The following is a 25,874-nucleotide window of genomic DNA, read 5'->3' on the forward strand; positions in this document are numbered from 1 at the left end:
AATTTATTAGTAAATAAATAAATAAATTTGTTCGTCTCTAAGGTGCCACAAGTACTCCTTTTCTTTATACATACAGTCACTCTTTTGTTAAAGGAGAACTAATAGGTCAGTGTACGCTCAATTTGGCTTACACAAAAGCACCCCACCCCAAAAGTTCTCCTTCTTGACCAATGAATTTCTATGGCATTGCAAGTTGTGTCTCTTTCTCCCCAGATGCCTGCGTGCCCAGTTTTCAAATGCCAGCCAGTACGTCCGTCAACAGCCTGCCCCTGCTCCCACTGAACTCAGTGGCAAATCTCCTGTTGACGGCAGAGGGCCCTGGTTCATCTCATACAACAGCTGTTTGGCTATTGCAATTGAGGCTGGGCTTCTCAAAGCAGCCTAAGGGATTCAGGCACGCACCTGTCATGGAGAGTCTGTGGCAAATGGGCACCTAATGACTACATTCCTTGTTGGAGGCCCCTCCCTAAATGCTTTCCTTCTCGATCATGCTGGACTCAAGGAGACACATGACAGAACCACACTTAGGCTGTGTCTACACTATGGAGACAGTATACCAGCATAGCCATTTCCACGTAACCCCACAGAGTAGATACAACCTACACCGACGAAAAGGGTTTTTCCCTTCAGTGTAGGACCATCACCTCACTGAACTCATTTAGCTACTTCGACGGAGGCGTTCGTTTGTCAACGTAGCTGGACCTGCATTGGGGGTTAGGTCCACATAGCTATGTCAGTTGCGGGGGGTTCCACACCCTTGACCCATGCAGCATGTCAACCTAACTTTTAAAGTATAGACCAGGCCTTAATTAGAGCGTGTGCACATTACCGCTGGGCCTGACCCCAAGAATCCACCTCCACAATGCCTGTGCTGCTATGATTACAGAGGCTGGGGTTTAAAAACAATACTTTGTGCTTATATGGAGCTTCCCAACGTCAAACAGCTGAACAAACATTTACTAATTAATCCTGCATGTCAGAGAATCTTCCTAAACTTAGCCCAGACCTGTGATCTTTATCCTGGGTCATAAAACAGTCTCCTGGCTCTTTTACCCCTGTTGTCTCCTTCCTTTTGAAGGCAATCAAGCTGCCTCTGTTAGCAGAAGGAACCTGGGAGCTATTCCAGCCTTCGCCCTGGTATTTGAAGAACATCCTCTGGTGGATCCTTTGGTTTTCACAGCGGAGTGGTACGATTTCTCACCCAGCCTCCTGCACGTATAGCCAAGCGTCAGCCCGCTCTCTGGTTCTCTTGAGGCTCTCCTTGCTTCAAGGATGCAACAGGTTTGGAACAGTTGCACGCTCCCCTAGAAGGTTACGTAGCCAGCCAATGCTCCCCGCCACCCCCGAGCACAGGATCAATTTTACTCAGCCCAGTTCTCCCCTTTTTCCCTTGCCAAGGAGGCTTCCCACTCCCCGTACCGGGCAAAACTGACCCAACACATGTAGAGGATAATCTCCAATTATTATTCTGTGTCTTATGGTAGCTCCCAAAGATCCCAGCCAAGATCGGAGGCTCATTGTGCTAGGTTCTGTACATGCACATAGTACAAGGGACAGACCTTGCCTCAAAGGGATGACAGTCCAAACAGATGAAATGTGGGAAGGGAAACAGGTACAGACAGCAGCAGGGACATGGGCAGGGTCACCCAGCAGATCAGTGGCAGAGCTATGAATAGAACCCAGGACTTCTGCCTTCCAGTCCAGTGTACTAACTGGATACCCATAAAAGAACTCAAGTTCACAGCACTGAGCATAAAGACAGCATCACACTTAGGTACCAGTCTGTCAAGTTGGAACCCTGCAACCATGCACAGGCCCTGCTGTGTCCCAGGGTACAAGCTGCATGGCTCTAACTGCAGGATTGGGGCCTTAGGCAGTACAAACAATCTACTTTGCAGTGACACTATAAATATCAAGCTCAGGTTTTAAAAGGATTTCTTAACAATCCTGTGCCATCCTCGCAGGTTAGCCAAAACAATGCTTCAAAAGCTCAAGCATTCTTCCCCCTTTGTGCAATTTGTTTGCTTGTTTTTTCCTGGCTCAGGCTGGACGGTGGAACTGTGCTAGTCAGTTTTGCTTTGCTCCTAGCCATGCACCTACCTCATCAGCATGATTGTCCTGGCGTAACCCTCACCTTTCCCTCCCTTCTATTGCCCCCCACCCCTGTGTCATTTGAAGGAGAGGCTGGAAGCTTTGCAGGGCAGAGGCTGATTTCTTTTTAATCTTTTGAGCGTGCTTGAGCAGGGGACCAGTTCTTTTTAATCCTCACACCCATTTCATTTGGCAGCTGGTACGTCTGGGATCAGATCACGGTAGGGAAAGGTTTAAAACTGAAAAGGAGCTTCTCCTTGAATCAAACCCCCCCATATTTTCTTATTCTTCTTAGACTTTGTAACCCCGAGCTCTTTAAGAGGAAAAACAAAAACCAAGACAATCTTAATTTGTCTTGAAATTAGCTCCATTTACGGAACCCTGTCCCCACCATAATCACAAGGGGGTCACTGAGTACTTTCCATACCCCACCATTAGTCCACAGGCACTATTTACCACTTGGCTTATCCATTAAGGCTGGAGGTTACATCCCACTGGGTCACACAAGAGCTGCTGACTGGTAGATATGGATGCATGCACCTTTCATCTTTTCTCACAGCCCCACCGTGGGAACCTGGAATGCAAGGGTCTTAAAGTGATGTTGTCCTTACCATGTATTTGCCTCTCTGTGCATGTAGTTCAGAGGTCAGGGAAGGGGACACAACGACACACCTGAAGACTGAAGCCCTGTTATTGACAGAATAACACACACAGCACAGGCTCAACCCAACATGCCTCAAACCATAAGCAGGAGGCACCTCCTCTGGAAGAAAGCAGGTGATAGTTTGGTCTCCATGTACCATTCAGCCCTTTGCCTCTTGGCTGAATATACCAGACAAGGGGCCCAAGGTAGTGCTTGTTTTGATGTGAACACCTGTCCACAAAGAACCCGAAGTCTTTTCACAAAAGCTCGTCAAACAAAGGCGAGATCCTGCAGGCTAGTGGGCAGGGCACTGGGCTGGGAGGCAGGAGATCTGCCATCTGTTCCCAGCTTTTCCACCAACCTGCTTTGTGACACGAGGCAAGTCACTTCACTTCTTTGTGCCTCTGTTTCCATCCCAAATTATTCCAGACTGGAATTTTTTAAGATATGCTCTAGTTCCAAAGGAATTATTCTGGGAAGTTCTCTGGCTGGGTTATGCAGATCAACGAGATGATCACAATGGTCCAATTGGCCCTTGAAATCCGTAAGATGTTGACTTTAACCTGCAGCCTACAAGTGAAACCCAACACACCAGGCAGTTTGCTTTAACCAGCTGAGCTTTATCTTTTGGCTGCCCCCAGGAGCAAAAACTTCCAACTTTGTTGGTTGTGGCAGGTATTCCCAACCTTTTTCCCCCTGAGGCCCACCTGTGCAGCTGCCATAGGCACTACGGTCCACTATTAACACTTCTTGAGGAATATTCATTGTAATGATTACCCAGATGTAAACTATAATATTGTAAACAAACAATATCCAGGTTTCCCCTTCATTTTCATGTAAACAACTGTCACAATAGAAACCCCTAGCAATATGCACGCAAAGAAATGCTTCAAGATCTTTGAAGCCAAACAGGTTTAGAAAAACTGCTCTTTAAAAAAATGTCAAGAGCCAACTCTGGTGTTCAAAGAGAGAAAACACAATGTATCAATGCATAAAACTGAAAAACAAACAACACAACAGTGTTAACAAAACTGTTAAAAACACATTGTGTTGTTTGTTGATTTTAAAACAAATCAGTTGTCTAACTTTGAACAATATATTGTGTTTTCAATTTTTTTTTAAGAGTAAAATCTGAATTTCTGTGCTGTGCAAGATCCAACCCTACTCCATCCTAATTGGAAAAGAATCAACTATTGTAAATAAAAATATAAAATAACAGTTGTATTATAACACACTGAGGCAATGGGTACTCATGCGATCCAGTAAAGGAGAATCCAAACTTCCAGTATGTGTTGTCATATTTTCTTACCAACTTATTTCTTTGGCTGGCTCCGTATGTGTAGTTGTAGATGTCCAGGGACTTTCATCATCTTCTCCACCTGTGCACCCTTCTCATTTTGAAAAAATAAATCGATCCACGTCAGACTAAAATACGGCTTGCTGGGTTTTACGGTTGTAAACGGCGGGCTGTGTGTACGTTGCTAGGTTACCTTGCAGTGAAACACACGGTTGTACTCGTGAGAATTAAACCTGACATATTGCAACGTGGGTTTATTTTAAATGAAGTATTTTCTATACTCTATCCAACATATACAGCTCAAAACATGACATTTCTATAGCTTTTACTTAGATTACACAGTCACGTGGAGTTAAAGATTTACTAAGAGCTTGAATGGAGAATGCAGTTGCACTGGCAGGCTACCCCGGACTGTGTCACAGCTCACCTTCAGGCCATGGCCCACAATTTGGGAACGCCTGGCCTGTGGGACTCTCTTCAGAAATAAGTGTGTTGAGCAGAAACCACCACTGTATTTTACTCTAGGCTGAAACTGAACTTACATTTTTCTGTTACTGTTTAACCTATGTCTCGCTCGCCTGACCAAAGGTCGGTGTTCAAAGCAGGACTGGGTGCGTCATTTGGGTTTTACAAAACGGTTTATGAGAAGGAGCAGGAAGGGCACCTGTGGAACTCTCCTAATAACCAGCTATAGGGAGCCGTTGGGACCTGGACAGCAGTAATATAACCTACCCACTGAAACCTAGACTGAATGAGTTTGGGGAGGAACTAGATTGCAGAAGATGGAGCTGGGTAATTTAAATGACAGTCTATAAAGAACAGAGCCATGGGAAGGACTGAATTCCAACAATGCCCACCCCGTGCAATCAAAGGAACATCACTACTGTCACGCTCATCTATAGATCTCAATGAGCTTTACAAAGGAGATCAGTATCATTATCCCCATTTTCAGATGGGGAAACTGAGGCACAGAGGGGGAAGTGACTTGCTCAAGGCCACCCAGCAGGGATTAGAACCCAGGTCTCCTGAGCCCCAGTGCAGTGCTCTGTCCACTAGGCAACACTGCCTTGTTGGCACTAATGAGTAACCCCAGCTCAGTGCTTCAGAGGAGAGCAACACCTGCTCATAAGACCCCTGAGGATATGCCGGGGCACGAGTGAGAGAAGCTGACAATTCCTTCCCAGCCCAATCTTTGGTTATTGGCACATGAGTAGGAATCACCCTCATTAAGGATCTAATGCCGTTCGCATCCCCTTTATCCTGGGAGAGACTTCAGTGCCGATCTGCTGTCTGAGGAGTTGGAGCTGGCAGGGAAAGCTATACAGGATTGGAAGCTTGGAAAATTTGTGCCATGCTGCAGACAAAACAGCTTCATTCTTGACAGCTGCCTCTGCCTGACCAGTCAGGAGATGGGAGCTTGGAGGGCCATTTTACCGGCCCAGCAGACACACACAGTAATGCACAACACTAACATCCTGCATTCCAGCAAGTGCCAACCACGCAGGGATATATAACCTCACCATAGCTTAGAAGCTGCAGACCACTCACATCCAGAAAGGCAAGTTTTCCCCAAACTCACTGAAATCCACTCCTGATTGCCATGAGCCAAGCAGAAAGTCTTGGATATTAGCCAACACCACAAGCCCTCCAGGGTCAGAGGGGATAAATGTTTTCAGGATCAGGGAGGACGTCTTTATTTAAATGGCATCTGCAAAGCAGGTGAGACATCGGTGGGGTCATCCAACACACTCGTGTTCTCTCTTTACGTAACAAACTGTGTGTACCCCTTGTCACTCACCCAGTCTATTCATATTGAAGGGCCTCAAGCCAAAATGGGCAAAGGATGGCAGGCAGGCTGGCTTCGAAAGCTACTGCCCTAAATGGCTGGACTAACCTTCTCCACTAGAACCAATATCATCCAGCTTTTTATAGCAATGTTTCATCTCTCAAGAAGCCTTTGCTGGCATTAAAAAAAAAAAAAACCCTGACAATTTTACTGTTCAATGTTGTCTGTTCTAGACCGACTGCATGACTTACATTTGTGTTCTCTGGAGTACACAGCAAAAGTTACTGATGCCCTGCAACTCTCACAAAAACATGATCTCTGTCATGCTTTAAATAAATATAATAAGTCATCAGCTTTCTCTTTCTACAGGGACACATTCTGCTACTAAAATCATACATTCCAAATAAATGTATTTACCTCTCTTACTGTGACGATCCAGAGCAGCCAGCCTCGAAGCTTAAATATCATGAGCTCGGCCCGCAGAGTTACTGAGACTAGCTTAATAATAAAGCCATTTTTAAATGAATACAGGTGCAGTTCTTTCCTTTACATTCTGGTTTACAGCCTTTACAATTCACGTTTTCACATTTTTCTACACAATCATGAGGGCTAGAAACGTACTTTATTTAAATAAGAGCTGAGATTCTTAAATAATCACATGACTCCAGGAGCTGGGGCCTTAAAGAAAACCCCTAAAATATGATGAGACTAGCTATAAAATCAGGAGACCTGGCAGCGCTGAAGGTCTTCTGAGTACTAGCAGCGAAAAACTTAAAAATCCAGTTTGCTTGGTGTTATTTATTTTCTAAGGCCCCAAATCAGGAACACAATTAAAAGCATGTGCCAAAGTCTCACTGACTTCAACAGGACCTTAAGAGTCCTTCCTAAATATAGATGCTTTCCTGAACCAGGGCCTTCATTTGCTTTTTTGGATTTCACTCAGCTTGGAAAATAGCAGTCGGTGGTGTCACTTTCACTTTCAGATTCTTAACGCCAGGATCCCTGGATCTCAAACATTGTAGGGGATATTTCAGAGGCTTTTCACTGGGACATTTCAAAAATAAACTGGAGAAACATTTCTATTCCTCTTAAATTTTATACAGCAACTCGTTAGTACAAAACGTGAATTAAGGGCTCAATTTCAGTTGATGTCCCTTTGAAGCTATTCTAATTACGATGCTGGCTAATATTTCCCACTCAGGTACATGGATTTGTTAATGCAGTCCAATTCATGTTACATATGTACGGTACACACACACATATGCACACACAGTCTCTTGTATCAAGGTACAGAGCTAGCTGTCACAGATACAACACACACACACACACACACACAGACGACAAAAGCGCACACATGCCATGCCTCAGCTAAAAGAAGAGTGGAAAAACAAAATTTTTACAGGTGTCTCAATAATTACGTATCTGTTACATTATGTGCCTGAAAGTGAAACTTAAAACTGCCATCACCACATTTATTTCCTAGTGTGACGTCCCCTCCTACAATGTGCAAGAGGACAGGTTACATCATGTGCTTCCAGAGCAGGAGAATGTACAGTATGTACTGTAGTTCCAACAGCTGTTACAGAGCTCCGTACAGAGGCAGAAGACGGTGGGAGACATACACCACCACCAGACTCCTGTTATTTAGATGTCCTACCCCACCTTCTTTGTACTCATCTTTCATGTTGATGCTCTGGCTGCTTCCTATGACACCAATCCAGAAATATTTTCCACCCTCCTGTTCTTCCAGTGACGCCCACGCTCCCAAAGCTTTCTATGTATTTGTTTTTAATCTGTTGTCACTGTCACTCCGGGTCATGCCACTGATGTTTCAGCTCTTACAAGGTCAGAATACCTAGGCAGCATTAGATAATATACGAAAGAGAAAAGGCCACTTCTCAAGGTTATGAGGCCTCTTCAACGCATCTAACTTTGCACCATCTCCCACCTGGGTAGTGGCGTCTTCCGAATGCTTCTCCCTGCATCTTGTTTTTTCTAAGAATGAACTGCAATAGATGGGAAAATGTCAGCAAATAAACATATGGCTCCGTATAAGTCAAACCAGAGCAGCTCTCTGGAACAGAGAGCTTGACAGGTTGTTGACTGTCAGTATGATGTTAATTCACATGCTATCCCCACCTCTCTTCTCCCAGTGGTTATAAAGAAATGAATACATAAAATAAATATATAACATAAAATTATATGGGAAGCATCTGAAAGGCAAAACCTTCCATGAAAGATCAGTCGCAAGGGCAGTCAAACTTTCTGGCCCACAAACCAGCCAGCATCTGACAGCGCCTTTGCTAGTGACCCGTACAGTTAATCTGAACAAACATTAGAAAGCATTTTGTCAGGAAGGGTCCTACCCAGGGAGGGAGTTGGACAGAACGAGACTCTTCCATCTCTGACACTCAAGATTCTGGGACAATACAATTCCCCTAATAAAGCAACACTGGCTATAGCTGGGATGCCATGCCGTTCTCCCAGAGGCGCGTCTCCAAGCAACATGGCCAGCTGCCCCAATGCACCAGCCACCCCGTGGGCAGACAGGAAGGGAAAAGGGGAGTCTATGCTGGAAACAGCAGGCTGGGCAGGTAAGAGACTAACACTGGGAAATTCAGAAGCCCCTTTGGGACTTTACTGACCTGGAAATTAATAAATGAATTAATAAAAGGGAGGGACACATACACTTGACTCCAAGATACAAACAGAATCTTGGAGTCGAGTGCAGGTATCCCTCCCTTTTATTAATTATCCTGTGCTAATTTATTAAGCCCTTTTCCATTCCCACCCTGAACGTGGGATCGGAAGGACAAAGCAAATATTTTCACCAGAGCCTGGTGTTTGAAACGACATGCGAAGCCTCCTGGTTAGTGACCAAGGCAGAGGAAGAGCAGGCTGACTTTGGCTGAGGTCAGTACAGGACAGCCGCCCCGCCCCAGCACGTAGGAGGGGATTCTGATGCCACGACTGTAGATTTTAAACAACTCTTCCACCACCGTAGTCCGGTGCAGCAATTGGACGGGTAGATGGTTCTGCAGTCAAATATGCCTTTTATGATCTTTGTTATTATCCTTTGTATTTCCATAGACCCTAAACGCTGCAGTCATGGACCAGCAGCACCCCATTGTACTAAGTGCTGTAGAAAGACAGAACACAGAGCTTACAATCTAAAAAGAGCCATCCTGGTTTGGCTAAGTTATAAGCCTTTTCCCTTGCTGCCTTCTCTAGCATAAACACATAGCAACATATACATTTAAAATAAAATAAATTTAACAAAAAGAAACCCTACCAAAATAAGTCACTCCCCTGCACACCCTTTTCCGCCTGGGCAGAGGAGGAGAGATGCCCCAGATGCGTAGTCACGTTGTGTAAATGCACTAGAAGGCACTCGGATGCTTCGGTGATGAGCACAGTACAAGAACGTCTCCAGAAGAGAATGTAGCCCATTGCTGTTTTCACCCACGCAGCAGAACTTGTTGGAGACGTACGCCCTCGCTTTCTCAATGTTCCCGCTGCACTATGCATGCTCTGCAATGCTCTGTGGCAGACACACACTTCTACACCTCTGCACAGAGGATAGACAAAAATGGGTCCTCCCAGTTCACCTACTAATGCTGAGACGGTCTCTTACCAGGTGTTTTTGTGCCAGGCAATGTTACAGAGTCCACAATCTCAAATGGGGCCAATTGATGACATGCTACAATAAAACAATAATCCTGGGGCAGTGAACTGGAGGCCTGCCTAAACAGGGCCCCGATCCTGGGTGAGCTTATGGGTGCTATTGCAATATGAACAAGAATGAACTCCTTGCCCACCCATTGTCTGTGTTTTGTTTAGCTTTGATTTGCCAGGCTTCTAGTTAGAAACCCTAGGAAAATTCATTAGGAAACGAAACAGCAACTTACAGAGAGGAGAGACAGATGCTGCCTGACTGGATGTGTGAAAAAATTCTGACAGGCAGAAATCATGGAACTCACACGCCTTGTGGTGCTATCTAAGTAATAAGTCATCGACTAGAATACTGACACTTGTAGTACTAAAGTTGTGTTCCTTTTTGGAAGCCACTCCCCCTCTGGATGACATCTGTCGCAGTGTATGTTCCTAGAACAGGGAGATATTTTTAAACCTCTCACTGTGGCTCAAAATTGTGAGTGCATCAGCCAAAATACCTCCCACTGGTGTGTTATATATAGACCTATGCAGATATAGATAGTACAGAGAGACAGACCAAATCTAGCAACGTTAAAGAGACATGCTTCTGAAGATCTCAGAGCACTCTGTAAGAACTTTCCTGGCCTGTGATTCTGACCAGATTACCCAGCTCTGTGAATCCCTCCACTGGCTCCCCACCCTTCTGCCATAGCAAGCTCCATGTCGTGACTTCCAAGACCCTTCACAACTCTGTCCCTTCTTGCTTATCTGCTCATCTCTTCTTCCTCATCCCCCTACCCTCTCTGGTACACTGTGGATGCCGAATTCAATGTTCTCTTTCTCACATAGCATTCTTTCAGATGCCTCTTATACACAGAATATCATTATCTGAATTTATCCATACAGCCACGAACCTCTACTCCCCACAGTCCCTTCTTGAGCCCACCCTCTATCTACCACGAGGTCTGCAAGAACTTAATTCACCTCAGGGTACATCTAGCTCCAAGCATGTAAGATTCCAGCCCAGCTGTGCGTGCTTTTATTAAAGTTAGGAGCAGGTAAAAGCAGTGAGCAATAATGGAAGCTGTTCTACAACCTCAATTCTAGCCACGGACCTCAATGGAGCCACTATCATCTCCCCCAGGAACTCCTATGACACCGAGTTATTGCTGCAAAAAGTTATTTGAGAAAGCATAAGCATCAAACATATCAGCATTTCAAACACGGAGCGCTGCAGCCTTCAGAGACAAGATGACGCTTCAGCTCTTGATACAGTTATCTACCTAATAATAACCCCAAAGAGTGTGCTCTGCCTGGCAGCACGCCAGACCACATGCCGCCTTTCTGCAATTTTTTTTTGTCTTTTTTTTTTTTTTTTGTCAGACATGGAAATGTTGACTCTAGGAAATACAGAGTCTTCTGTGAAAACAGGGTTTTGAGGAAACAGACTTTTAGAGGGAAGAAAAAAAGATGTGTCTCTTTTCTCTTCTTTCTTTAATGTTGTTTCTGTCATCCAGGGTTGGGTAAGAATCTGACTCTATTACTATCAGTTGTGCTGGAAACGATTGCTTGTATCAGCTCCATGGGGTTGATGTGAACATTATTCAAGGCTACAAGGACAATGATTCAGAGCCAAATAAGCACCGACTTGCATGTTTTCATAGGGCAAATTAACACACACTTGTTCTCAAGGCTGAGGGGGTCCAACCAACTCTAATTTTACTAGAGGAAGAAGACACCACCTGGCAAGATGGGACTGTACAAACATGTCAGCGTTTGTAGACACAAATTCCAGCACTCACGAGCGACAAGAGAATTTCCCTGAGACAGAGTAAATGCATTTCAGGAAGAAACGTCTCTGTGTCAAGTTTTCAAAGGGTTTTAAAACTACGAGTTCAAAACAGTTACTTAAAGAGTTATGAAAAAATGGCCTTGACAAAAGAAGAATTTTCTGAGGTGTGGAAATAAGCCAACATACACCTGCTACGGATCGGGCCCTATGTAGATAAAGTTTATGTATTTAAGGGCACATTATACTCCAGGACAATTCTTATCACACATATGAATGTGCATTTTAACATATAAATATATGCATAAGAACGACCATACTGGGTCAGACCAATGGTCCACCTAGCCCAGTATCCGGTCTCCAACAGTGGCCAGTTCCAGAGCTTCAGGAGATGTGTACAGAATGGGACAATGCGTGTGATCCACACCTGTCTTCTCCTCCCAGCATCTGGCAATCAGAAGTTTAGGGTCACCCTGAACATGGGGTTGCACCCATGACCATCTTTGCTAATAACCGTTCATGGACTTATCCTCCATTAATTTATGCAAACACATACATGCGAATCCCTATTACATGATGATGCTGGTGTAAATGCTTTATGGGCCTAGCCAAATTATTCACAAGTTGTAAACCAGTGCTCATCCCAGTAAAATGTTTGCACCCCATGACATCAACTCCCATTTTATGCCACATATCCCATTTCAGAAATGTTTTACAGGATAGTTTTGAACATTTTTATTATTAATCTGCTTCACAGTCCCCCACCACTGGAGGCTCTGAACACCACATTTCCCTTCCATCACCTCCCACTCAGAAACCAGTGTATGCACACACATCCCCCCCAACAGTGAGGGATAAATAACAGTCCACTGAAGTCAGGGTAACGCCATGTCTGACTTTGGCCTCACTGCACAACAGGTGAAACTGTCCACCTATGTGTGCATTTACTACACTCGCCTCTGAATGTGCACATCCGCAAGCTGTGACCAGAGTTCAGCAAGCAAGTACCCATTTGCACACACAAGTGCAGGGGCTGGTGCCTTGCTCGGAAAATGCCATCCTCAGCAAGATGGCTCTCAGTACAGATACTTAAGCAGGAGAGGTCATTAAAGATGCAGAGTACAGAGTCACTAGAACTTTTTCCACAGGAGTTGATTATCTATCAGTTAAATACAACTCTGTTCAAATAGCGAAAATGGAAGTTAATTATCTACACATAGGGTTTCCAATTTTTACCACTCAAAAAAAAACAGAGCCACTTTTGGGCTTCTCTCTTTTTCTCTCTCCCCGTCTTTATTTGCTTGGTAAACAGTCCTTGGTGTGCTTTGGATCCAGTAAAGTTCAGTTTCTGCTTCATCAGCTTAGAAACAGCCAAATGTTGCAACTCTGGGTCCCCCTGAGGTCATCAATCCTTCCTCGCAAACCTAGTGGTCATCAGAGTGATCTCTTCCTTAGCCTGGCTTAATGACAGTATCTGAGGCCTTATTTGCACCTTGTGAAAGGTGCACGAATAATAGAAGTTCAGTCTTCTTAACAGTCAGCCAAGGTCATCTCAGAAATATTTCTTGTAGTAATCACAGGAAGTAGGATTTGTGATGGCAGTTCAGAATGCTGGTCTTATCAAGTACTTTGTCTCTGGCACAGCTCAATGCCTCACGGCTCAAATGACGATCAAATAACTATACATCATATTCAATATGCAAGGCAGCACATGGGGGAAATTTCCCTCCTGACACTGGGAGATGAGCAACTTATGCCAAAAAGCATGCCTTTTGGCCGGTAAACCTAAAGCAAAGCCTGAAACAAGCATGATGAGCTTTCTTCTGTCTTTTGATAGGTTTTCATATATTCTTCGTATCACAAAATTCAAGAGGTAACCATAATAATGGGGCAGGCAACTTGCTGAAGTTCAGTCTTCCATAGATGTGGTTGGGTAGCTGCAGTCCCAGTGCATCCAGCAAAAGCTGCCAAAGCCTTAGTGTTACAAGCAGAAGGCCGATACATTTCGGGGCTGACCAGACTGATAAGGCCTCTTTAAAATTAGCGTAAATGGAAGTCAAAGAAAGATCAATGAGAAGAGGTAGGGTCCAGTGGCTCTGCACTGCTGGAGGTTCTGTGCTGCACATTTCTTTTCCATCACTCCCATTCAGAAACAGAAAGACATGCATAAATCTGCATAAGTTACAGGCAGTCCTCAGACTGACGACACAATTGGTTCCTGAAAACTGCATCGTAAGTCAAAATGTTGTAACTCAGAACCACAATTCACTTCAGTGCAGGACCAAGCGTCGTAAAGTCGAAACCAGTGCTCCTAAGTCGAATCAGGGTGTCAATTCAGAAACGTTGTGCCGTTCACCTTAAGTCAAACGTCGTAAAGTCAAGGACCACCTGTATATCTATTTCTGTCTCACCAGCCTGGGGCTCAGGAGAGCTGAGTTCAGTTCCTAGCTCTGAGACAGGCATCCTGTGTGACCTTGGGCAAGTCACTTGCTCTCTTCACGCTTCAGTTCCCACCGAGCAAAAGGGATAATAGCACATCCCCACCTAGAAAGGTGTTATGGTGAAAAACACAGATACCAATGGTAACAGGGGCCCTAAGACAGAACTAAAGTGTTCATCTCAACACAGTCCCCCAGGAAGACAGACTCTGAAGCTGCACAGCGAGAAGGCATGGCCAAGTAGCAGCAAAGGGTTAAGCATGACACTGTCTCTGAGAGGTGGCTGGCAAGTGCCCCAGGACACTTTCAACCATCTCCACCCACCCTGTGTCTGAGCCCTCACACTGCAGCTAGCCTCCTCATACGAGAGCAGAGCTGGACATGACTCCTCCAGCCAAGCAAGGTAGCGGCGTGCGGTGAGCTAGCCACAGTCTCCCGACAGCAACGTGGGGGCCTCTTCACGGACTCCTCTAAGGCACCCTCCGCACTGCATCTCTGACAGCCCAGGCACAAGGCTGGCACCTGACCGCAGGGAGTCATTTTCCTGGGCCAGCCACACGCACCCACCCCAGTGCCACCCTACTCCTATTAAAAGCAGCTTCTGTTGCACAGCGCACCAAGAAAGAGGGCCTTCTGATTGCAGCATGCTGAAAATGTAACAGAATGCTCTGTATCACTCTGTTTTGGAAATGACTCATCTCCTCCTCCTCCCCTCCACCCCCCCAAAAAAAACTGCAGACCAAAAAGAAAGAGAGTCGAGATAATTGTCAGTCATCATTTTTGCTCTTCTCACTCCCCTCTCACTCTTCTTTCCTTACACTGCCTTTCCTCACTTTCCACTCCCAGCTTCGAACCTCCATCCATTTCTCCGAAGGCTCTTTTTCTGGCCGCCTACAAATCCCTCCTCACAGAGGTCCCTTTTTCCAGCAACCCACCTTATCTTGCTTTCCTCTCCAGCAGTCCACCCAGACCCTCCCTCACCTGGACCCCCTCTCACTGTGATTGCAAACTCTTCCAGACAAGGGTCTTCCTCTGTTTGTAAAGTGCCATATAAATTTACAGGGCTGTGTAAATGATAAATAAATAATATCAGCATTCCAAGATAGCTCTGCATGCGCTGCCAACATTAAGCCCACTTTATGTTTGCTTTCTCTCTGAAGCATGCTAATCTAAAGCTGGTTACCGCAAGACTATTTCTCCTTATCTCTTATCTCCTGGACTATTACTTAAATTTATCAACATTCTTCACAAATGGCTGAGAAGCGGAGGTGCACGAACTAAGAGCTTTACCAATACTGCTAACCCACAAGCTCAAACCTTGAGAGCCGCAGAAGCTTGTGTGAGCAGCACACTTATTCACAGCTAGAATGTGGCCAGAAAAGACTAACCTGTGTTATTTTCAACCTCCACCCTATACCCCATTTTCACTCAGTTTTCATTAAGATTTTGGGATAGCAAATACAAAAGGCCAGATCCTCAGCTGGTGTAAGTCAGGGTAGCTCCACTGAACCCCACAATGATTTCCACCAACTGAGAATCTGGCCCACAGATCTTAATATTTGAAACCTGGCTTTGGATTTTTTTGGCGTGCGTCAGAATGAGAAGACGAGAACAGAAAGGTTCTGTGTAGAAGACTGGCCCCAGGGTGAGTGGTAGGGCCAAACACCCATGAAAAACCCATGAGCCTGAAGCAAAAGCCACTTTGGAAGTTGAACATCCAATCCCTCGCTCAGCGCTCAGTCGACAAAATTAACTGGCTGGCTGCTTTGGCGCTGAAAGTCTCCAAAGGATGAAGCAGTCACCCAGCAGGATTAGCGCTCCTTGACTGTCAGCAGCATGAGATACTTGGTAAATAGGCTACTAAGAGCAAGATTCAGAGTAGCAGCCATGTTAGTCTGTATTCGCAAAAAGGAAAAGGAGTACTTGTGGCACCTTAGAGACTAACAAATTTATTTGAGCATAAGCTTTTGTGAGCTACAGCTCACTTCATCAGATGCATCGACGAAGTGAGCTGTAGCTCACGAAAAGCTTATGCTCAAATAAATTTGTTAGTCTCTAAGGTGCTACAAGTCCTCCTTTTCTCTTTTTAAGAGCAAGAGTGCTCACAAGACAGCTGACAGAGTTCATACAATTAGCTGGTTCCTTATCTTAAAAGAAGATACTCCAACACTTAGGGTTATGTTACAGCATCTCCCTGCTCTGCAGCCTCCTTCTGACGCAGTTTATTGGACCTTAGCACCTGCCCACCTTCTCAGACATGCCCCAACCTACAAGAACTCCAACAACTCATCCATTTCAAACTCTTCTTTCTCAAAAACCCTCTTTGCTTTGAAAATCCGTCATGGGCCTGTTTTGGACTAGCTCCAAAACGAGTCCCTTGTCTCTATAGCTTCAACAGCCACTTTGAGATTTCTCCTTCGCAGCTCCTGCCATCAGAAACGCCCTTCCCTACACCCCCAGGTGCGGCTCTGCCCGATTCAGAGCAGGGAGTCGAACCCGGGCCCGACCACAGGCTCCTGACTATTCTGAGATCCCTCTCTGTAGGGCTGTTCAGAAATTCCAACCCGGCACTGGACAGCCTTCCCAACAACAGTTTTGTCGAAACCAATACGTTTCCACAACAGGTTTGTTTTGGCGAATTGATATTTTCTGATCAATGACATTTCACTGAAAAAACCCCAAACAGCTCTTAGCCCTTTTGTGCCTCTCCACATAGAACTAACTGATAACTAACACAATGTTCTAGACGCACTTTGCACATCAGCCGCTCTGTACGATAACAACGTATTGTGTTAACAGGACCCTCATCTAAACGCTTCAGGCAAAGCGGTAAAAGCCCCCGGCCACAGTCAAATTGTACACGAAGAAAGGAAGGGATTTGAGTGCACAGCCTTCAGAGACATGAAAGCTCTCATTGGCATCACTGCTGCAATCAGAGGCAATAGTAATTGCGGGCCCGCTGATTAGCAGGAAACGAGAAATCAATTCAGGGCACTTGTAGACAAAGCAATCATCCAGAAAATGAAGAACACAACACATAAAATAGCCTCCCTTCTTTCCAAGTGCACTTCCCTAAACTTCAGCATTGAACAAACCAGGAATTTTTAAGCATAAGCATTCAAAATGGAATCTGAAGATTTGCCCATCCGTTCAGTTTTCACCTGGACAGTGCAGGTTTCGGCTCATGTGTCCAGGTGCCATTTGACAGGCCCTGATATCAGTTTTTTTAATCTTGGGGGAAGAGACGGAGCAAGGATGGGGCCTGGGGGAAGGGGCGGAATAGGGGGCAGGGTCTTGGGGGTCCCATTACCAGCCATTAAAAAGGTAGCAAGCCTAGCCCACACCTTTCCACATTGCCTGGTGCTGAATGTTCTAGCTGGCCGGCGACCGACTCCTAGTGTAGTATAAGCAGTTCTATGACTGTGTGTGTTATTCTGCAACATTATCATGTGTGTAACTGTGTACTGGGCAAGGTTACACAGCTGAAGAGATGAGAAAAAAATTCCATGACCCACTACAACGTGGCTTTTTCCAGCAGCTGAGTTTTGGGGCTACAGTTTTCAAAAGTGACTAGTGATTCTGGATGCTTCATTTTTGCGGTGCCCAGTTTGAGACACCTGAAGGTGGCCTCAGCATTTTCTGAAAATCAGCAGCCTTTAAGAGGTCTCAGGACTTGTCTACACGGAGCAGCAATGCGCCCCAGAGAGGTGTGAGAGGTTTTAAAATGCACCAACGTGCTGCACACTGACTGGTGCAAACTAAAAGTGCCCTAGTGCACATTAATGTAGTGCTGTAGTAAAACCTGAGGCCCCCTTAAATCACTGGTTGTTTTATAAAATCTTGGTCTTTTGTTTTTAGCAACAGCTGCTTTGCTGGTAAAAATACCTTGTTAAGAAGCCATACAGAGATACACAGTCATTATGTGGCTCAACTTCAGCATCAGGAGTCAAGATATCTAAAGTCTATTCCTGGCTCTGACACAGACTCATTGTGTGACCTCAGACATGTCACTTAACCACTGTATCTGCAATACTCATTGGTACATTGGAGCTGATAATATTTTTCCTGTCTTTTAGGGGTATGGCAAGTCTGTGTTATTTGTAAATCCCTCCCAGATAGAAAGTATCACATTTGTACATATTTCATGACTGTTGATGGAAAGCTTCACCTCCAGAACAGACAATTCCTTCCATTTTAGCTGGGGCACCCTCACATTTCCCATGAAATCACCTTTTACTAAAGATGATCCCACTGACTACAAGCTCTAGCGGGTAGTAAGAGTGTTTTTGGTTTTTTGGTTTTTATTTTAAAAAAAAGGCAAATGGAGTAGTACCAAAGACGAGGTCCCACTGTGAAATGACTGAAGTTCCCATACAAACAACCCATCGGCAGAGTTCAAATGCAAGTGAAATGACTAATTATTAAAATGCTCTTCAATTTCATGGCAATTTACCAAGGAAAAATTACACACAATGTATGATTTAATTGATTGTTTTCTATTTCTTAACATCCAGTTACCGCCCCCCTCCCCACATCTTTTTGGTTTTAATTTCAACAGATTATAACATTCCTTTTTTAGAAAAAATTGCCTACACTGATAAAGAGAGATTTATCAGAAAAACAAAAACTATACGGAAGGGAAGCAGCTGCCACAATGGACAACTCTGCTGGAACTGGTCTCTGCGATATCTGCAGAGTAGGAGCTTCACAATGCACAACCAGCACAGAGCAAGAACCGGCTTCCTTCCTAGCACAGGGAGCCAGCTGGATGTTAGAAAACTCTTTAAAGACTGATGAGTCTCAATATCATGCCCCCTCTACCAAGCAGTAGCAGATTTGGGGACTTTGCAGGTCAGGTTCCTACTGGAGGAGGAATTGGTGATGCACACTCTGGGTATATTCTTAATGTAACTTCTTTATTTATACCAGATACACCAGTCCTTGAATAGAGGTGGTCAGAAATAGCACACAAGCTGTTTCAGAAATCTCATCCCAAACACCAATACCTGGTTCTCAGGAAAGCAATTCTGCCCCAAGAATTGACTCTATTAGACAGATTAAGGCAGATCGTCAACTTTCCAGCTGCTTGCAACATATCCCACAAAAGAACCAGATCACAAAGCTAACAACAATACAGCATTTCTTCAAAGACTGTACACTGCTCACAGGCTAAGGAAAAAAAAACTTCTAAGATTAAGTAACATCACTACCTGGTTTCAGAGTAGCATTCCGCCATAACAATATGTTGTTGGGATCACATCATATACTGACAACAAGCGTCAGTGGTATTAAATACTCACAGATTTTAGTTTGCCTTTGAGTAATCGCTGCATTAATTTTCAGTGGGTGTAATTTTAATAGTAAAAAAAAGAATACTTTATAAGTAATAGCACTTTTCAGCTTAAGGTTGCAAAACTTCAGCTACCTGGATCAGAAGGAGCTTAACATATGGGAGAGGATTGGCTTGTGGGAATCAGGACATCTGTGTTTTATTTCCAAATTTCCCATGGTGCCTGGCTGTGTCACAATCACCATGTGCCTCAGTCTCTACACCTGTACATCGAGGATAACAATCTCTCTCCTGGCTCACCGGCTTGACTCAATATTTGTTAAGGATTCTGAAATCTTCAGTTACAGAGATGCAAAGAATCATTACAAGTACACAATCTGGGACTTGGGAGACAGGCCAGTCCTTGCTTACAGACAGCCCCCCAATCTGAAGCAAATACTCACCAGCAACCACACACCACACAACAGAACCACTAACCCAGGAACCTATCCTTGCAACAAAGCCCGTTGCCAACTCTGTCCACATATCTATTCAGGGGATACCATCATAGGGCCTAATCACATCAGCCACACTATCAGAGGCTCGTTCACCTGCGCATCTACCAATGTGATAGATGCCATCATGTGCCAGCAATGCCCCTCTGCCATGTACATTGGTCAAACTGGACAGTCTCTACGTAAAAGAATAAATGGACACAAATCAGACGTCAAGAATTATAACATTCAAAAACCAGTCGGAGAACACTTCAATCTCTCCGGTCACTCGATTACAGACCTGAGGGTGGCTATCCTTCAACAAAAAAAACTTCAAAAACAGACTCCAACGAGAGATTGCTGAATTGGAATTAATTTGCAAACTGGATACAATTAACTTAGGCTTGAATAGAGACTGGGAATGGATGAGTCATTATACAAAGTAAAACTATTTCCCCATGTTATTTCTCCCCCCCCACCCCACCCGCCTCAGATGTTCTTGTTAACTGCTGGAAATAGCCTACCTTGCTTGTCACCATGAAAGGTTTTCCTCCTTTCCCCCCCTGCTGCTGGTGATGGCTCATCTTAAGTGATCACTCTCCTTACAGTGTGTATGATAAAGCCCATTGTTTCATGTTCTCTGTGTGTGTATATAAATCTCCCCACTGTATTTTCCACCAAATGCATCCGATGAAGTGAGATGTAGCTCACGAAAGCTTATGCTCAAATAAATTAGTCTCTAAGGTGCCACAAGTACTCCTTTTCTTTTTGCGAATCTGGGACTATAATCCCATCACCCAGCCTAGGCAAGTTGATAGATTCTCCATCCCTTTCATATCATAACACACCCATCGCCTTGGTACCTGGGTGTTTTCCCCTAACCTCCACAAGGAAAGTTTTAAAGGTTCCCAAGCTAGCATAGATCTGTGCATTTTTATTCCTCCAGTAGCGTGTGAGTCAATACTGTGCTGCAATAACAGAACGCTTTGAATGCAGCAACGTCCTGCACTTGGTGAGCCTGGGAGCTGCTCTGTTATCACTCCACCAGGCTGCAGCATGGAGATGAAGCACAGCGTACAAGCCAATTCCTCCCACACCACAGAAGACAAAGCAAGTCCTCAGCACTCAATACATCATTGAAACCTGCTGAGCCCGCCCAGAAATGCTTCAGAAATGCATTTAAAGCTCTATAAGGAGCTCTGTAAGTACACTGACGTGCAAGCCCAGAGTGCAAAGTCATTAATAAGGCACACACTTTGGATGGCTGGGCCTCAATAGGAATATCTTGTGACAGTTGTCCTAACTCACGGGACTTTCCTTAATGGCTCCATCCACGGAGCTCACGCCAATCCTTGACGAGGCATCCATCATAGAATCTGATTACCATCACTTGAAAAGTGGGCTGGACGGACTGCTCTGGGAGGCTGCAGTCCTCTGGTTATCCACCCACCTGGAATAGCATGGGCAGTAGCAGCATCAGCTGCTCCCACGTACTGCCGCGCTCAACGGGTCTCAGTCCAGAGTGAAGTGAGAGGGGAGATCAGCCTCCATGGACCAGTTAATCCTCATGCCCGCCCAGCATGCGCTCTCCTGGTGCTGAGATGAGACGGAGAAGCACATAAAACTTCACACCATCTTTGTGCTCATACAGCTGGCAAAAGACCCTAAACATGTGCCTCTCCTGATGAAATGCCTTTTAACCCTCTCTCTGGTATTGTCTTGGGGGCCAAGTCTAGTACGCCTAGCGAAGCCTCACTGCCTTGCTCATTTTCTCTTCCAACAAGCAGTGAGTTGGGGGGGGGGAGAGGAAATCAGATGAACAATATGTCACAATTCTTGCCCTGGCACAAATCTGATTTTTTTCCCCCTAAAAAAGTACCAAACTCAGCATCCACTGGTTGGAGAATTTTGGGCCCACTCTTGCATGGGGTCACTACATATTTCCAAGCGCGACCCAAAGTGGGGACCTGAGCTTGGTTTGATGCAGGCACATGTGCGCTTGGCTGGAGGGATCTTTCCTCTTCCAACCAGAAGAATGACTGAATGACAGACATGTTTGGCAGTGAAATGACACTCACACTTTGCAGAAACCTACAAGGCTCAGGAGTCAAACACCCAAAAAGCACAGCACACCAGTGACACTGAAAGCATTCAGTCTCACTGGTGGAAAGCATGTTTATATAAACATGTACAGAAAAGGAAGGATGGTCTTTTGATTACTGTATTGGACTGGGATTCAGAAGCTGTACACTCTTTGGGACCATGACTAGCCTTTACTATGTACTGCTATAGTGCCGTAGTTTTCAACCTTTTTTTATTTGCGGATCCCTACAAAATTTCAAATGGAGGTGCGGACCCCTTTGGAAATCTTAGTCTGCAGACTCCCAGGATCCAGAGACCACAAGTTGAAAACCATTGGTATAGTGCACAGCACAATGGGGCACTCATTTCAGTTAAGGCCTTTAAGAGCTGCAGTAATATAAATGATGCGTTGAAAATCAATGAAGGTTTAAATGCAACTGAGATTTGCAAACTCCAAACACAGTCAGTGTCTGCAAGACTGTGTCCAGCAAGTCCTTTGGCCTACTTACCCTGATCATTCAGAGGCTGACTGTCCTTTGATTCATACCCTAAAGTAGATGCCCATTTGATGCCAACAATGATCAAGTCAGTTGCCCAGCTGAGTTAGCACCAATGCAAATCCTTCCCGTAATTTAAAAAAAAAAAAAAAAAAAAGGATAATTTTTAAAAAACCGGTTTCAGAGTAGCAGCCGTGTTAGTGTGTATTCGCAAAAAGAAAAGGAGTACTTGTGGCACCTTAGAGGCAAACAAATTTATTTATTTTATTTATTTATTTATTCACTTCATCAGAAGTGAGCCGTAGCTCACGAAAGCTTATGCTCAAATAAATTTGTTTGTCTCTAAGGTGCCACAAGTACTCCTTTTTTTAAAAAACCTTCATTCTAGCTCTACACTTTAAAATAGGCAAAGTATGAAGAAAACAGACTCAATCTGTCTAAAATTTACTAGCTGGAAAGAAGATACAGATATCCATGATCACAACCAGTGATTTAAACCCCTCCCCATTCTTGCCCCTCCCAAACTCAAAGATTAAGGACACTTCTCTCCATTAGAAATACAGGACTCACTGGCGTTCAACCCACTCAGAATCAACGTTAAAAGCTCTCCCCCTCGTCTCTGAGCAGAAAGAAATTACCCTGCACATGCTGCAGAATAATGAATCTGCAATAAGAATAGAGGGACAAATTCCAAATTCCTGGGCATGGCTTTAGTTGACACAACTAAAACAGGAAACAAAATGCTCCAGGTCTTTTTAGTGCTGCCTTTCTTGATGAACTGTAGTTTCCTTTTAGGAAAGGGAGGGTTGGGGGAAAATCAGATAGCTGTAATATCAGACAGATTATATACTCACACTAAAGAGGAAAACACAAAAGAACAGGAAAAACTATACACTGAAAACTTGGGAAGAAAAAACCTCAGCCTGTTAAAATGCCTGAACTTCTTCCTGCTGCACAATAAATGTAGTTAAATATTAACTTTTGCGGCAAATATACCTGCAGGTTATATAGCCCCATTAATACACGCAGTTGCTTATGAGACCGAAATTGCACATAAGCTGTGTTTTACCTGCCGAATGCTACTCTAGGGGTATACTTATTTCACTCTACAATACTCTACTGTCCTGCTGCATTAACCTGTGGAACGAAGGACGGAGTTGGAGCCTGCTTAAAGGATCTTTTCAGCTACAGCCAAACATTAGGCCCTCAGGTAATGACAGAGCCTGGGGTTTGATTTTGAGATAGATCCACCAGGTAATTCTCATTGCTGCGGGAGGTCTCTTTCTTTTTGATTCCTGCTCAACAGACCAGGTTACAGGTCATAACACGCTTCACCTCCTCCCCCAACCAATCCATCTGACTAAACAAAAAACCAAGTCCCTTGCTTCTGCAATAACCACGTACTTACTGGAATTCAGACGATCTCTTTCACTCAGACGCTCCCCCCTAAAGCAGATGGCATTAGGAAGGAGATCCAGGAGCTAGAGAGCTGAAAACTGACGATAACTGGCTTCCAAAACAAGGGGAAAAGAGAAAGAAAAAAAGAAAAAAACTTACTCCAGGAATTCAAACCCTGCTTCCACCAAACCCTGAGTCACCTCCCCTCCCCTTCCAATAGACCAGTGCAATGGGTAAACATTTCCAAATATGGAGATCAAGACTCCAAAGGATGTCAAAAAAATCACCCTTCTCTCCCTAGCCTTGCCACTTGGACGACTTGCCCATCTTGAGACAGAATTCTGCGCTGTGTGTGAATTATTAACTCTACGGGACGCACACCACGCTGCATGCCCCAGTAGCACTGCAGTTCTTGAGTCTGCATTTGGGAAGCTCCCGGCTCCAAGTGCAACACGCCAAGTGGATTTAATTCCGTTTGCAATCGTGTACTGGGGAGAAAGCAACCAACCAACAAGGGACAGGTCTGAGATCTCAGAAGATCCACTCTCCCCACCCACATTGTTACGCCACCTAATGCCAACCCCAGGGCCAAGTCTACGCTAGGTAGTTTTACCAGCAGCATTTTTGCTGGCATATTGCTACCAACATTATTGGTCTTTGCTGGTGCCATGCCTCCTCCCTGGAAAAGACTGTATCAGTAAAAGGTGCACTGCACCGTGGGTAGGCAGCCCAGCGGCCCCTACACCACCTTGTGAGACTTTGCTGCAGGGCATTGTGGGATATCAACACTCCTCTTGGGGAATTATGGGAGCTTGGGGTCAAGTTCCCACAATTTGCAGGAGGCCAAGCAGATCTTTTGTAAGTTTAAAAAAAAAAAACCATCACTTAAAGGGGACTGGGTAGATTCGGCTTCCTTGCCAAGACATCAACGCACAGGCAGGTCCCGAGCAGCAGCCAGAGCAGGACACAGCTGAAAAGCTCACCGGGGAAGAGATGAGCATGATCCAAACCATGGGTGGTGTCGGCAGAAAGGAGAGCATAGCCTGGTCACAGCAACAGACTCCCCAGCATAGCAAACCCTCAGGGGAGCATCCCCAGACCCACACATCTCAGACCAAAGCATTTGTTTTAGATCTCAGAGCCGTGGCATGTCCCCGAGGTGTCTCCAGAGGAAGGCGTGACCTAGGTTTTATTACACTTGAAAAAACACAGAGGCCGGATATACCCTCTCAACAGGCTCTGCCAATGGAACCTAAGCTGCGGGAATGCTATGTAGGGGGGGTGTATAGTGCCAATGCACAACTAGGGATGGGGGAGGGAGAGTTAGAGGCTGTTCCAGAGTTAAAAGGGAAGCGGATCCCAACGTTTGTGCCCAAGGGAGAAGCCCAGACTAAAAACTTCTATAACCCCTCTGTCTGGGGAGAGAGCGAACCTCCCACCCGGAGCTAACGGCCGCAGTCATTAGCTTGACTGAACATATAGAATTTGAGGAATGTGTAATTCAGAACATTTCCAACAGGAACAGGCTGTCAAGCTGATGCTACCATAGTTCCTTTTAAAAAAAAAAAAAAAACAAGATGCTGTCAGATTTAGAGGCACTGAACGCCAAAGCTGGCTTTGCCCATGTATGGCCAATCAACTTTAAAAAGTGATATTTGGTTTTAATCAAAACAGCACCAAGGGTTCTGGAGGGGCATCAAGGGATCAAGGGGCCAAGACAGAGTGGAAGGATGGTTCAGTGGTTACAGCGCTAGACTAGGACCTGAAAAACCCGGGTCCAATTCCTTAATCTGCCACAGATTTCCTGTGTGGCCTTGGGCAAGTCACTTAGCCTCTCTGTGCCTCAATTCCCCATCTGTACAATGGAGATAATAGCAATGCCCTACCACGCAGAGTGTTGTGAGGATATACATCTGAACTGCTAAGATATTGCAGTGATGGGGACCAAATAAATACCCAAGATAGGCAGCGAGGGGCACGCAGCAGGCACCAAGGCCTCCAGGGATCAAGGATATGATCGTTCTGATGTCATGGGAGATGGAGAACATGAGCACCTTTGCTCTGGAGAAACCAGAGCTCTCTTCCCTGTTAGGAAGAGAATCAAGTGTAGTTTAAAGCCCTTCCCACTGCACAAAAAGCTTGACAAGGCAGAATGCGCACACAAAACAGAGATAAACACACAAACACCTGCCCCCCCTTTAAATGTAAGAGACTTAACATGAGCAACTATTAATTCAAAGGGCAATGAACGGGATGCACAACAGCACAGCATGTTGTGTTAGCTGGGATGGGTTGCAGGTTTAGGTCTTTCCTGGGAGGTGGCCATTGAATTACTTTTTTAAAACCCAATGACAGCACTCAGAGATGCCAGCTGCACTTGCCTTTGGCATGGAAGCCAGGCTCATTCCTAATGCAGCAGTGCCGTATGGGGTAGAC

General features: G+C 45.0%; 1 protein-coding gene across 4 annotated transcripts in view; it reads right to left on the minus strand.

Annotated features, from left to right (window-relative positions):
* Positions 1-25,874, minus strand: part of LOC119861738 (LIM domain containing preferred translocation partner in lipoma) — a 523,166-nt gene that overhangs the window by 370,553 nt on the left and 126,739 nt on the right. Inside the window, exon 5 of one of the 4 annotated variants that reach the window (XM_043491737.1) lies at positions 23,449-23,546. The exons of 2 other annotated variants lie outside the window; for them this stretch is intronic. The gene's annotated coding sequence lies outside the window, so the exon portion shown is untranslated. Of the gene's footprint in view, positions 1-23,448; positions 24,217-25,874 lie in introns of those variants that run through there. One more of the 4 variants, XM_038417231.2, reaches the window with a different exon arrangement.

Source organism: Dermochelys coriacea, chromosome 9 (assembly GCF_009764565.3).
Source record: "Dermochelys coriacea isolate rDerCor1 chromosome 9, rDerCor1.pri.v4, whole genome shotgun sequence".
NCBI lineage: Eukaryota > Metazoa > Chordata > Testudines > Dermochelyidae > Dermochelys > Dermochelys coriacea.